General features: G+C 44.9%; 1 long non-coding RNA gene across 1 annotated transcript in view; it reads right to left on the reverse strand.

Moving 5' to 3' along the window:
- Nucleotides 1–12,447, reverse strand: part of LOC139029042 (uncharacterized) — a 22,512-nt gene extending 10,065 nt beyond the window's left edge. Inside the window, exon 1 of the long non-coding RNA XR_011481282.1 lies at nt 11,911–12,447. This is a non-coding gene — a long non-coding RNA (uncharacterized lncRNA). The remainder of the gene's footprint in view (nt 1–11,910) is intronic.
- Between the last annotated feature and the right edge of the window lie 3,015 nt (nt 12,448–15,462).

A 15,462-nucleotide genomic window follows, 5' to 3' on the forward strand; every position in this document is an offset into this window, starting at 1 on the left:
GTCTTTCCCATGTGAATCAGTTAAGGATACGGGGGGGGGGGGGGGGTCTGAAGAGAAAGAGAGGAGATGTTAAACATATGTTTCCATGCCAATGCCCTTGATTTGAATTGAGAGAGAGAGTGAAAGGTCTGGGAAAGAAAATGTGTGGAGGTCTGAGAGAGAGAGACAGAGAGAGGTCTGCAGTCTGACAGAGAGAGACAGAGAGAGGGTCTGCAGGCTGAGAGAAGAGAGACAGGAGAGAGGTCTGCAGGTCTGACAGAGAGAGACAGAGAGAGGTCTGCAGGTCTGAGAGAGAGAGACAGATAGAAGTTTCTTGCAGGTCTGAGAGAGAGAACAGATCTGCAGGTCTGAGAGAGAGAGACGAGAGAGAGATCTGCAGGTCTGAGAGAGAGAGACAGAGAGGGTCTGCAGGTCTGAGAGAGAGAGACAGAGAGAGGTCTGCAGGTCTGAGAGAGAGAGACAGAAGAGGTCTTGCAGGTCTGAGAGAGAGAGAGGACAGAGAGAGTTCTGCAGGTCTGAGAGAGAGAGAGACAGAGAGAGGTCTGCAGGTCTGAGAGAGAGAGACAGACAGAGGTCTGCAGGTCTGAGAGAAGAGAGACAGAGAGAGAGATCTGCAGGTCTGAGAGAGAGAGACAGAGAGAGATCTGCAGGTCTGGAGAGAGAGACAGAGAGAGGTCTGCAGTCTGAGAGAGAGAGACAGACAGAGGTCTCAGGTCTGAGAGAGAGAGAGACAGAGAGAGTTCTGCAGGTCTGAGAGAGAGAGAGAGAGGAGAGATCTTGAAGGTCTGAGAGAGAGGAGACAGACAGAGGTCTGCAGGTCTGAGAGAGAGAGAGAGAGAGGTCTGAAGGTCTGAGAGAGAGACAGAGAGAGGTCGTGCAGTCTGAGAGAGAGAGACAGAGAGAGGTCTGCAGGTCTGAGAGAGAGAGACGAAGACTGAGGTCTGCAGGTTCTGAGAGAGAGAGACAGAGAGAAGGTCTGCAGGTCTGAGAGAGAGAGACAGAGAGAGGTCTTGCAGGTCTGAGAGAGAGAGACAGAAGAGAGTCTGCAGGTCTGAGAGAGAGAGACAGAGGAGGTCTGCAGGTCTGAGAGGAGAAGACAGACAGAGAGAGGTCTGCAGGTCTAGAGAGAGAGACAGAGAGAGGTCTGCAGGTGGCCGAGAGAGAGAGACAGAGAGAGGTCTGCAGGTCTGAGAGAGAGAGGGAGAAGCGAAGGTCTGCAGGTCTGAGAGAGAGACAGAAAGACAGAGAGAGGGTCTGCAGGTCTGAGAGAGAGGACAGAGAGGGTCTGCAGGTCTGAGAAGAGAGAGGACAGAGAGAGGTCTGCAGGTCTGAGAGAGAGAGACAGAGAGGTCTGCAGGTCTGAGAGAGCGAGAGACAGAGAGAGGTCTGCAGGTCTGAAGAAGAGACAGAGAGAGGTCTGCAGGTCTGAGAAGAGAGACCAGAGAGAGGGCTCTGCAGGTCTGAGAGAGAGAGACAGAGAGAGGTCTGCAGGTCTGAGAGAGAGAGACAGAGAGAGGTCTGCAGGTCTGAGACGAGAGAGAGACAGAGAGAGGTCTGCAGTCTGAGAGACAGAGAGAGAGAGAGAGAGAGATCTGCAGGTCTGAGGAGAGAGACAGAGAGAGGTCTGCAGGTCTGAGAGACGAGAGACAGAGAGAGGTCTGCAGGTCTGGAGAGAGAGAGAAGAGAGAGGTCTGAAGGTCTGAGAGAGAGACAGAGAGAGGTCTGCAGTCTGAGGAGAGAGAGAGAGAGGTCTGAGGTCTTGAGGAAGGAGAGAGTCTGAGTCTGAGAGAGACAGAAGAGTCTGCAGGTCTGAGAGAGAGAGAGAGAGGTCTGAAGGTTCTGAGAGAGAGAAGAGAGGAGGTCTGCAGTCTGAGAGAGAGAGAGGAGAGAGGTCTGAAGGTCTGAGAGAGGAGACAGAGAGAGGTCTGCAGGTCTGAGAGAGACGAGAGAGGTCTGCCGGTCTGAGAGAGAGAGACAGAGAGAGTCTGCAGGGCTGAGGAGAGAGAGAGAGAGAGTCTGAAGTCTGAGAGGAGACAGAGAGAGGTCTGCAGGTCTGAGAGAGAGAGAACAGAGAGAGGTTGCAGGTCTGAGAGAGAGAGAGAGAGGTCTGAAGGTCTGAGAAGAGAGACAGGAGAGATCTGAAGGTCTGAGAGAGAAGACAGAGAGAGGTCTGCAGGTCTGAGAGAGAGGAGACAGAAGAGGTCTGCAGGTCTGAGAGAAGAGAGAGAGAGGTCTGAAGGTCTGAGAGAGAGACAGAGAGAGGTCTGCAGGTTGAGAGAGAGAGACACAGAGAAGAGGTCTGCCAGGTCTGAGAGAGAGAGACAGAGAGAGGTCTGCAGGTCTGAGAAGAGAGAGAGAGGTCTGAAGGTCTGACGAGAGACAGAGAGAGGTCTGCAGGTCTGAGAGAGCGAGACAGAGAGAGGTCTGCAGGTATGAGAGAGAGAGACAGAGAGAGGTCTGCAGGTCTGAGAGAGAGAGACAGAGAGAGGTCTGCAGGTCTGAGAGAGAGAGACAGGCGAGGTCTGCAGGTCTGAGAGAGAGACAGAAAGACAGAGAGAGGTCTGCAGGTCTGATAGAGAGAGACAGAGAGACGTCTGCAGGTCTGAGAGAGAGAGACGAGAGAGGTCTGCAGGTCTGAGAGAGAGAGAACAGAGCGAGGTCTGCAGGTCTGAGAGACAGACAGAAAGACAGAGAGAGAGTCTGCAGGTCTGAGAGAGAGAGACAGAGAGAGGTCTGCAGTCTGGAGAGAGAGAGACAGAGAGAGGTCTGCAGGTCTGAAGAGAGACGAGGTCTGCAGGTCTGAGAGAGAGAGACAGAGAGAGGTCTGCAGTCTGAGAGAGAGAGACAGAGAGAGGTCTGAGGTCTGAGAGAGAGGAGACAGAGAGAGAGTCTGCAGGTCTGAGAGAGAGAGAACAGGATCTGCAGGTCTGAGACAGAGGACAGAGATGAGCTGCAGGTTGAGAGAGAGAGAGAGACAGATAGACATGTGGGAGGGAGAGAGAACTGTGAGAGAGAAGACAGAGAAGACAGACTGCAGGCGGAAGGAGCCGGGAGGAGAGCCGATCGATCCCTCCTCAGAGACCCTCAACAAACATACTCTCTACAGTTCACCTCCACAACTACCTCTGTTATAGTCCTCTATCACTATTTCTCTCTTTCCAACCATCTCTGTCTCCCATTTAGTCTGTAGGCTACACTTCCTCTTTGTAAGAGCTATATCATTTCATCTCTGTGCTAAAATTTCCTTTGTCTAATATTACAGATGTCTGATCTTAAAGAGGAACTCCACTCATGATGATGTGGCCGGTGACACTTTGCTTTTTGAAAGTCCAATATCTTGAAAACTTGACTGCTGACATGCAAAACATTTGGGACTGTCTTAACAGTGGACTAATGGAAAAAATACCAAAATATATTTTTGTGTGGAGTTCCCCTTTAATTGAACACAGTTTCGTTGCAGGAGTAAAACAATCCTTTAGCAGAGGGAATTGATTATCCTAAAAAAATATATAATTTCTAACAGGAAATTTGTTTTGACAGGCTGCAGTGGGCTATAGTTTGATACACTTTTATGTCGTAGTGGAGGTTAATATTTATTTTGTGTTATTAAGCTATATACAGACAGTTGTTGATGAGTATGGCTGCATTTCAGATACATTTTTGTCATTTGAATGTGGCAGTAGAAGGACCTACAGTATAGGCCATTTATTCTGTCAGGTGCTTTAACATTTGAGCAAGAGAGAGAAGAGCCACAGGTTTTCAGTGAATTCTTGTAAATCACCAGGGCCGATTTGAATCACAGGAAAATTCTCTGCGACAAACAGGGTGATCAAATTAAGATAGATCTGTATGTTATGGTTCTCAAAAATAACTCTGTCATTTAGTGTGCACCTTTAAAATAAACCCACGTGAAAGGTCCTAACGAGTAGAGGGCATTTCTGTTGACTGTGTGTGTCAGTGGCTGTCAAGGAGGGATCATCTAATCAGCCTGTTACAACTGTTGTGATAACACATCTGTGGTCACCTCTTAAACAGCCTGTTACAACTGTGTGATAACACATCTATAGTCACCTCTAAACAGCCTGTTACAACTGTGTGATAACACATCTGTGGTCACCCTAAACAGCCTGTTACAACTGTGTGATAACACATCTGTGGTCACCTCTAAACAGCCTGTTACAACTGTGTGATAACAACATCTGTGGTCACCTCTAAACAGCCTGTTACAACTGTGTGATACACATCTGTAGTCACCTCTAAACAGCCTGTTACACTGTGTGATAACACATCTGTGGTCACCTCTAAACAGCCTGTTACAACTGTGTGATAACACATCTGTGTCTACCCACAAAGTACACACTATACCACTGTGGTCACCTCTAACAGCCTGTTACAACTGTGTGATAACACATCTGTTGGTCACCTCTAAACAGCCTGTTACAACTGGTTGTTGATAACACATCTGTAGTCACCTCTAAACAGCCTGTTACAACTGTGTGTGATAACACATCTGTGGTCACCTCTAAACAGCCTGTTACAACTGTGTGATAACACATCTGTGGTCACCTCTAAACAGCCTGTTACAACTTGTGGATAACAATCTGTAGTCACCTCTAACAGCCTGTTACAACTGTGTGATAACAACATCTGTGGTCACCTCTAAACATCCTGTTACAACTGTGTGATAACACATCTGTAGTCACCTCTAAACAGCCTGTTACAACTGTGTGATAACACATCTGTGGTCACCTCTAAACACCTGTTACACATGTGTGGATAACACATCTGTAGCACCTCTAAACAGCCTGTTACAACTGTGTGATAACACATCTGTAGTCACCTCTAAACAGCGTGCTGTACAACTGTGTGATAACACATCTGTAGTCACCTCTAAACAGCCTGTTACAACTGTGTGGTGATAACACATCTGTAAGTCACCTCTAAACAGCCTGTTACAACTGTGTGATAACACATCTGAGTGCACCTCTAAACAGTCTGTTACAACTGTTGATAACACATCTGTGTCACCTCTAAACACCTGTTACAACTGTGTGATAACGCACATCTGTAGCCGTTCACTCTAAACAAGCCTGTTACAACTGTGTGATAACACATCTGTGGTCACCTCTAAACAGGCGTTTACAACTGTAGTGTGATAACACATCTGTAGTCACCTCTAAACAGTCCTGTTACAACGCTGTGTGATAACACATCTGTGTCACTCTAAATCAGTCCTGTTACAACTGTGTGATAACACATCGTGAGCACCTCTAAACAGCCTGTTACAACTGTGTGATGAAACACATCTGTGCACCTCTAAACAGCCTGTTACAACTGTGTGATAACACATCTGTAGTCACCTCTAAACAGCCTAGCTTACAACTGTGTGATAACACAGTCTGTGTGTCACCTCTAAATCAGCCTGTTACAACTGTGTGATAATCTGTGGTCTCAGCCTGTTACACTTGTGATACTACATCTGTGTCACCTCTAAACAGCCTGTTACAACTGTGTGTATAACACTATCTGTGGTCCACCTCTAAACTAGCCTGTTACAACTGTGTGAACACATCTGTGGTCACCTCTAAAACAGCCTGTTACAACTTGTGTGATAACACATCTGTGGTCACCTCTAAACAGCCTGTTACACTAGTGTGATAACACATCTGTGGTCACCTCTAAACAGCCTGTTACAACTGTGTGATAACACTATCTGTGGCCACCTCTAACAGCCTGTTACAACTGTGTGATAACACATCTGTGGTCACCTCTAATCAGCGCTGTTACGAACTGTTGTGATAAAGCCACATCTGTAGCCTACTCATGACAGGCCTTGGGTGATACAACCGTGCTGCAGGTCTGAGACAGAGAGACAGAGAGAGGTCTGCAGGTCTGAGAGAGAGAGAGAGACAGATAGACATGTGGGAGGGAGAGAGAACTGTGAGAGAGAAGACAGAGAAGACAGACTGGCAGGCGGAAGGGAGCCGGGAGGAGAGCCGATCGATCCCTCCTCAGAGACCCTCAACAAACATACTCTCTACAGTTCACCTCCACAACTACCTCTGTTATAGTCCTCTATCACTATTTCTCTCTTTCCAACCATCTCTGTCTCCCATTTAGTCTGTAGGCTACACTTCCTCTTTGTAAGAGCTATATCATTTCATCTCTGTGCTAAAATTTCCTTTGTCTAATATTACAGATGTCTGATCTTAAAGAGGAACTCCACTCATGATGATGTGGCCGGTGACACTTTGCTTTTTGAAAGTCCAATATCTTGAAAACTTGACTGCTGACATGCAAAACATTTGGGACTGTCTTAACAGTGGACTAATGGAAAAAATACCAAAATATAGTTTTTGTGTGGAGTTCCCCTTTAATTGAACCAGTTTCGTTGCAGGAGTAAAACAATCCTTTAGCAGGAGGAATTGATTATCCTAAAAAAATATATAATTTCTAACAGGAAATTTGTTTTGACAGGCTGCAGTGGGCTATAGTTTGATACACTTTTATGTCGTAGTGGAGGTTAATATTTATTTTGTGTTATTAAGCTATATAAAACGACAGTTGTTGATGAGTATGGCTGCATTTCAGATACATTTTTGTACATTTGAATGTGGCAGTAGAAGGACCTACAGTAGTAGGCCATTTATTCTGTCAGGTGCTTTAACATTTGAGCAAGAGAGAGAGAGAGCCACAGGTTTTCAGTGAATTCATGTAAATCACCAGGCCGATTTGAATCACAGGAAAATTCTCTGCGACAACAGGGTGATCAAATTAAGATAGATCTGTATGTTATGGTTCTCAAAATAACTCTGTCATTTAGTGTGCACTTTAAAATAAACCCACGTGAAAGGTCCTAACGAGTAGAGGGCATTTCTGTTGACTGTTGTGTCAGTGGCTGTCAAGGAGGGATCATCTAATCAGCCTGTTACAACTGTGTGATAACACATCTGTGGTCACCTCTAAACAGCCTGTTACAACTGTGTGATAACACATCTATAGTCACCTCTAAACAGCCTGTTACAACTTGTGAGAACCACATCTGTTGTCACTCCTAAACAGCCTGTTACAACTGTGTGATAACACATCTGTGGTCACCTCTAAACAGCCTGTTACAACTGTGTGATAACACATCTGTAGTCACCTCTAAACAGCCTGTTACAACTGTGTGTGATAACACATCTGTGGTCACCTCTAAACAGCCTGTTACAAACTGTGTGATAACACATCTTGTGGTCACCTCTAAACAGCCTGTTACAACTGTGTGATAACACATCTGTGGTCACCTCTAAACAGCCTGTTACAACTGTGTGATAAACACATCTGTAGTCACCTCTAAACAGCCTGTTACAACTGTGTGATAACACATCTGTGGTCACCTCTAAACAGCCTGTTACAACTGTGTGATAACACATCTGTGGTCACCTCTAAACAGCCTGTTACAAACTGTGTGATAACACATCTGTAGGTCACCTCTAAACAGCCTGTTACAACTGGTGATAACACATCTGTGGTCACTCTAAACACCTGTTTACAACTGTGTGATAACACATCTGTAGTCACCTCTAAACAGCCTGTTACAACTGTGTGATAACACATCTGTGGTCACCTCTAAACATCCTGTTACAACTGTGTGATAACACATCTGTAGCACCTCTAAACAGCCTGTTACAACTGTGTGATAACACATCTGTGTCCTCTAACACACTGTTTACAACTGTGTGATAACACATCTGTAGTCACCTCTAAACAGCCTGTTACAACTGTGTGATAACACATCTGTAGTCACCTCTAAACAGCTGTTACAACTGTGTGATAACACATCTGTAGTCACCTCTAAACAGCCTGTTACAACTGTGTTGATAACACATCTGTAGTCACCTCTAAAAGCCTGTTACAACTGTGTGATAAACATCTGTAGTCCACTCTTCTAAACAGCCTGTTACAACTGTGTGATAACACATCTGTAGGTCACCTCTAAACAGCCTGTTACAACTGTGTGATAACACATCTGTAGTCACCTCTAAACAGCCTGTTACAACGTGTGATAACACATCTGTGGTCACCTTCTAAACATCCTGTTACAACTGTGTGATAACACATCTGTAGCTCACCTCTAAACAGCCTGTTACAACTGTGTGATAACACATCTGTGGTCACCTCTAAACATCCTGTTACAACTGTGTGATAAACACATCTGTAGTCACCTCTAAAAGCCTGTACAACTGTGTGATAACACATCTGTAGGTCACCTCTAAACAGCCTGTTACAACTGTGTGATAACACATCTGTAGCCACCTCTAACAGCCTGTTACAACTGTGTGATAACACATCTGAGTCACCTCTAAACAGCCTGTTACAACTGTGTGATAACACATCTGTGTCACCTCTAAACAGCCTGTTACAACTGTGTGATAACACATCTGTGCACCTCTAACAGCCTGTTACACTTGTGTGATAACACATCTGTGGTCACCTCTAAACAGCCTGTTACAACTGTGTGATAACACATCTGTGGTCACCTCTAAACAGCCTGTTACAACTTGTGATAACACATCTGTGGCACCTCTAAACAGCCTGTTACAACTGTGTGATAACACATCTGTGGTCACCTCTAATCAGCCTGTTACAACTGTGTGATAACACATCTGTAGCCACCTCTAAACAGCCTGTTACAACTGTGTGATAACACATCTGTGGTCACCTCTAAACAGCCTGTTACAACTGTGTGATAACACATCTGTAGTCACCTCTAAACAGCCTGTTACAACTGTGTGATAACACATCTGTAGCCACTCTAAACGCCTGTTACAACGTGTGATAACACATCTGTGGTCACCTCTAACAGCCTGTTACAACTGTGTGATAACACATCTGTAGTCACCTCTAAACAGCCTGTTACAACTGTGTGATAACACATCTGCAGTCACCTCTAAACAGCCTGTTACAACTGTGTGATAACACATCTGTGGTCACCTCTAAACAGCCTGTACAACTGTGTGATAACACATCTGTAGTCACCTCTAAACAGCCTGTTACAACTGTGTGATAAACACATCTGTAGCCACCTCTAAACAGCCTGTTACAACTGTGTGATAACACATCTGTGGTCACCTCTATCACTGTTACAACTGTGTGATAACACATCTGTAGTCACCCTCTAAACAGCCTGTTACAACTGTGTGATAACACATCTGCAGTCACCTCTAAACAGCCTGTTACAACTGTGTGATAACACATCTGTTGGTCACCTCTAAACAGCCTGTTACAACTGTGTGATAACACATCTGTGGTCACCTCTAAACAGCCTGTTACAACTGTGTGATAACACATCTGTGGTCACCTCTAATCAGCCTGTTACAACTGTGTGATAACACATCTTGGTCACCTCTAAACCAGCCTGTTACAACTGTGGATAACACATCTGTGGTCACCTCTAAACAGCCTGTTACAACTGTGTGATAACACCATCTGTGGTCACCTCTAAACAGCCTGTTACAACTGTGTGATAACACATCTGTGGTCACCTCTAATCAGCCTGTTACAACTGTGTGATAACACATCTGTGGTCACCTCTAAACAGCCTGTTACAACTGTGTGATAACACATCTGTAGTCACCTCTAAACAGCCTGTTACAACTGTGTGATAACACCTCTGTAGTCACCTCTAAACAGCCTGGTACAACTGTGTGATAACACATCTGTTGGTCACCTCTAAACAGCCTGTTACAACTGTGTGATAACACATCTGTAGTCACCTCTAAACAGCCTGTACAACTGTGTGATAACACATCTGTAGTCCCTCTAAACAGCCTGTTACAACTGTGTGATAACACATATGTGGTCACCTCTAAACAGCCTTTACAACTGTGTGATAACACATCTGTAGTCCCTCTATAACAGCCTGGTACAAACTGTGTGATAACACATTGTGGTCACTCTAAACAGCCTGTTACAACTGTGTGATAACACATCTGTGGTCACTCTAAACAGCCTGTTACAACTGTGTGATAACACATCTGTAGTACCTCTAAACAGCCTGTTACACACTGTGTGATAACACATCTGTAGTCCTCTAAACAGCCTGTTACAACTGTGTATAAACACATCTGTAGTCCCTCTAAACAGCCTGTTACAACTGTTTGATAACACATCTGTGGTCACCTCTAAACAGCCTGTTACAACTGTGTGATAACACATCTGTAGTCACCTCTAAACAGCCTGTTACAACTGGTGGATAACACATCTGTGGTCACCTCTAAACAGCCTGTTACAACTGTGTGATAACACAATCTGTAGTCACCTCTAAACAGCCTGTTACAACTGTGTTGATAAACATCTGTAGTCACCTCTAAACAGCCTGTTACAACTGTGTGATAACACATCTGTGGTCACCTCTAAACAGCCTGTTACAACTGTGTGATAACACATCTGCAGTCACCTCTAAACAGCCTGTTACAACTGTGTGATAACACATCTTGTAGTCACCTCTAATAGCCTGTTACAACTGTGTGATAACACATCTGTGGGTCACCTCTAAACAGCCTGTTACAACTGTGTGATAACACATCTGTGGTCACCTCTAAACAGCCTGTTACAACTGTTGATAACACATCTGTGGTCACCTCTAAACGAACAACCCAACTCTATAATTAAGAGACAGAGAAAATAAATCTCTCACACGTACGTCAACATGTGCACGCACACACAAACACCTCTCTCTCCCTCTCCGTTGTAATGTCATTCCTGAGGCAGGCTGCTCTCATCCTATCCTAGATTCTGTCTGTAGACACTCTCCTCCAGCCTAATCACATTCCTCACCATGAGGGATTCACATGGAGGAGAGTTAGAACACAGAGTCTTTATACACACACCATGTATCAGCGTCAGCCTCTGACTGCCCTCGGACTGTATCCTGCACACCAGATAGCAGCCTGCATTTCATTCAACTTCATCATAATCATCATAATTATAAGTCATTGTAATCACCATCTTCATCATGCAATCCTTATCATCACGTCTGCACCATCATCTCCATTCGTAATCTTCAGCAGCACACATCAGAAAACACCTCACCTCTACAGCTATGGATGTATCATAATCACCATCACCATCTTCGTCATGCTTATCATATCTCAGTCTATAACTCCCCTCAACATCCTGTCCACCAGATACATGTCATATTAACATCCTCATCTCAAACATCCTCCCATCCTCCTCCTGTCTCCCTCCATGCAATACAATGGTTTCCCTGTAGCCTAATAACTATAATCACAAAACACATAGATAAAATGAGGGAACTTTACAACAAAGAATACATTCATGTCTGTGGAGCTGTCTGTGTGTGTGTGTGGTGTGGTGTGTGTGTGTGTGTGTGTGTGGTTGTGTGTGTGTTGTGTAGGCCTGAGAGAAGGGCTGAGAGAAGCATATGCCTCTGGGTGAGTGGTACGGGGGCAATGGTGACGTCAGAGCTGCTGCCACGTGGGGTTTGGTACCGATTTACCCCTCTTCTTGTCTCGTCAGCTGCCCAACGACCTTGAAGGTGTGTGTGTGTTATGTGTGTGACATGTCATTGAAAGGTAAATATGCTGCTATGCAGCCTACTAGTAACAACAATCCTTTGCTGTTGGAGGTCGTATTTCTCTCACAGACAAACTGCATAGCTTTAAAGTTATAATAAGGGATAATGCAACAACTCCTCACAATACAAAGGAGAAGTTTGCGCCATAAGGAGCTAGTTTTTGCCACATGTAGTAGTAGCAGCAGCAGCACCCCCCATCCCCCCCGCGTAACTTTGTAGCACCGTACCGCACTTGAAATGGATACTTCAAGACAACCCCCCAAAACAAAACACAGTTTCTATTCAGAGCGGCAAAAATATAAAGTAGCCTAACCAACCAACTGGCTTACCAGTTGTTGCCGAAACCCCCTGCATCTTGCCGACAGTTGTCCTGCTTGGCTGAACCCTCCTTCTCCGATGCTAGGCTCAAAGGAGATTGGAAACAGTCCCCGGACGAGCTAACGTTACAGGCAACTCAAACGAAGGAGTGTCCCGACTCGAAGTCCGCTGCTTTTTCCCTTCTCTTGGCAAAACGCTCTAGCCTCCACAGTAGAACATAACGGGACGTAGTGCTTCTCTCACGGAGATAGAAGGGTTTCCACGAAGAGTTTTTCCTGCATTAGTGCACTGATCCATTCACTCCTCACGGCTCTGCCCTCCTTGCAGCAAAACTATTCCTTCCTCTGAGCTCAACTCCGCCGTTGTGAAGGAGCTGCGCGTTCACGCTGGCTGGTATAAGGCGCGCTCAAAACTACCCTGGTTATTCATCGAGTACAGTAGGAAAATATAATCGGACTATGAGTTTTCATAATTTTGTGTTTATTGCCTTTGCTTTGTTCTTTTAGAGAAAAACTAAAATATATATTTTACACAATAACCTACAAAATAGAGTTTATTTTGCTGTTCAATTGTCTACCCATTGAGTTTTGTAGAAATATACTTGTAAACGATATTTCTTAGTAGCCTACAACGGTATTACTGTATTATAAGCCCACATCTAAGGTTGTTTTACCATTGGTTATGTTTTTCAGTTTTTCTAAACAGTGTTTCAATATGTTTAAACAAACTATTATGTCAATCTCATGGACTGTCAGTCCCCACCAAGCCCCTTCCGGCCTTTACCAAACAAAGTGGCAGGGTCAGGCTGTTGAAACACAGATTGTTGTGCCTTTAATTCTCCTTATCCTAAAACAGGAGTCTGTTTTGACTGTTAAGCAAGGTTATTATAATGGTACACATTCTAAAATGAGCATCACTGTAGACCTACATCCGTGCTCCATTTGGCCATTTGTCTAAGGGTCGCTGGGTTTTGTTCCATCACTGCATTAATGGTTATCGTTGGAGTTGAGAGAGCTTCTCTTCAGTCGCCTGACTGTATCGTCCATGATGGCAAAGGGGAAAATACACAAACACAAATATTAACTGACATTTCTATGTCGTTGCTCAGGCTGTCTCTCTCCCATAAATGAGCAGTGTTTACTCCTTTTTAATTCTCAGCACACTAAATACACCTTGTCAGCTGTCTCTGTGAGTTACTATTCAAAGGAATAGCAGCAGAAAGCCAAGTCGCTTGACTTAATGTCAAATACTTTGCTATTTCTGCTTTATGACCTATTGGTCATTGACTCCTCAGGATAAAACTGGCAAGTCTGACAGTTTGAGGTGCCGCTATGACACCCTGAGTTCTAATTCATTTTAATGTCTACAAAGCCAATGTGTACTGTACAGTAGGTTTGCACATTTATGATGATGTAGTCTCTCTCTCTCTCTCCTGTGTTTTGCTACTGTAGCTTGCCATACCAGACACAAAGGCCAAGCAGAGATTTTTTTTTAATATATTTAAAATCATATAATAATGAATGTAAAATAACACATTTCATTCACAAAGTATTTTAATGCAAGTCTTAATAGTATAAATAGCAGGGTAACATACAGTAAAAAAATATATACATTTTAGGAGGAACATTTTGAGAATGCTGCTACTGAAACTAAAAGGCCAAGTATTTTTGTGGATGGCTTGAACCTTCTGTCACTTACATAACAATGGCAACAGTCTAGAACGAGGCAGAGGTTGTTGATTCTGCTCGCTACAAGTCTTTAGTGTCACACTCCTGATGGAAACAATAACACCAGAACATTCATCAATGTAAAACACTGCTGACCCACTGGGGTGGGGATAAGTCTCAATGGAAAAGCACCATTAGTTGGAGCTTGGGGGTCCTGCTCGTTCCTCTACAAGTCTATGTAGAGAGCTGTCAGCCAGTCAGTACCACCCATGCTGGCCCAAAGAATGCAGAACCACAGTTCCATTCGACAACATCCTCCGGTCCCCTGGGGGCTCCGACAGTCACAACCACAGACCAGAGCTAAATAACACCATTCACTGAAGGAGAGAGAGAGAGGGAAAGAGAAAGTCAGAGGGAGGGAGATGGAAAGAAGGAAAGAGGATGGGAGGACAGAAATAAAGAAAGAGTGAAAATGGGGGGGGGGAGTCAGAGAAGTGAAGGTAATTGGAGGAATAAGAAAGGAAGGCAGCAAGAGAAGGGAGAGGAGGGAGAAAGGAGGGAAGGTGTGAATTGGGCCATCAACTTCTTTCACACCAATTGGAAATCACACCTTCTCTGTTATGGAACCATGTCACTCAACATAGAGTGTGAACTGAAAGTAAAGTCTCCTGCTGATCAGTTTATAGGCATGGTTTTTCAGGATTTCAATGCACATAACCAAATATTTTGGGATTACACCTACAGATTTCAGAGAGATAGCTCACTTTTGGGGTATCCATTTCTCTCATAAGCCTAGGTGAGAAGACACACCCCTGTCCCGCCAGACTGTGTGGAATGTTTGGTGTATGATGAGGATGAGGTCATACAGTTCGTCAGAGCTGCTGTGTGTGGAACGTCCTCTGTGCAGACTGGAAGATACAGTCCAGCTCTAAATGCGAAGCAAGCAGCCATTTAGGTGTGTGTGTGCAGCAGTCAGAGCCACAGGAGGCAGACATGGTGCTGCTGTCTATTCAGCTGTGTGGTGTGTGTGTGAATGTGTGTTCTGTTGTTAATCAGGGTTCCGTGGACCACCTGATGTGTTCTCTGCTCCTTCAGGGTCCTCGTGTGTTCATCTCATCACACGATGCTGCTCCTTCAGGGTCCTCGTGTTGTTAATCTCATCACACGATGCTGCTCGCCCTTCAGGGTCCCTCGTGTGTTCATCTCATCACAACGATTGTGCTGCTCCTTCAGGCGTCTCGTGTGTTCATCTCATCACCCGATCTGCTCCTTCAGGTCCTTGTGTTTCATCTCATTCACTACGATGCTGGCCTCTTCAGGGTCCTCGTCTGTGTTCACTCATCACACGATGCTTGCTCCTTCAGGTCCTCGTGTGTTCATTTCTCCATCAACACGATGCTGCCCTCAGGTCCTCGTGTGTTAAATTCATCACACGATGCTGCTCCTTCAGGTCCTCGTGTTTCATCTCATCACACGAATGCTGCTCCTTCAGGGTCTCGTGTGTTTTCATCTTCATTCACAGAATGCTGTCCGTCAGGGTCCGCTCGTGTTTCATCTCATTCACACGATGCTGTCCTTCAGGTCCTTGTTGTTCATCTTTCATCAACACGATGCGCTCCTTCAGGTCCTCGGTGTGTTCATCCTCATCACACGAATGCGTCCCAGGCTTCGGTGTTCATCTCATCACACGTGTGCTCCTCTGTTCGTACTGATTCATCTCAGCACATGATAGGATGGGCTGATTAGCGAGATGAGAAAGAGAGAGAGGGTCTTTGTGTTAGGATAAGGTTTATAACCCCACTCAGCAGCACACAGTCATCAACACATACACAGTAATAACACCAACATATACCACTCACCAACTATCACACACTCACCAACATATACACACATCCA

This window comes from Salvelinus sp. IW2-2015, linkage group LG17 (assembly GCF_002910315.2).
Source record: "Salvelinus sp. IW2-2015 linkage group LG17, ASM291031v2, whole genome shotgun sequence".
Lineage (NCBI taxonomy): Eukaryota > Metazoa > Chordata > Actinopteri > Salmoniformes > Salmonidae > Salvelinus > Salvelinus sp. IW2-2015.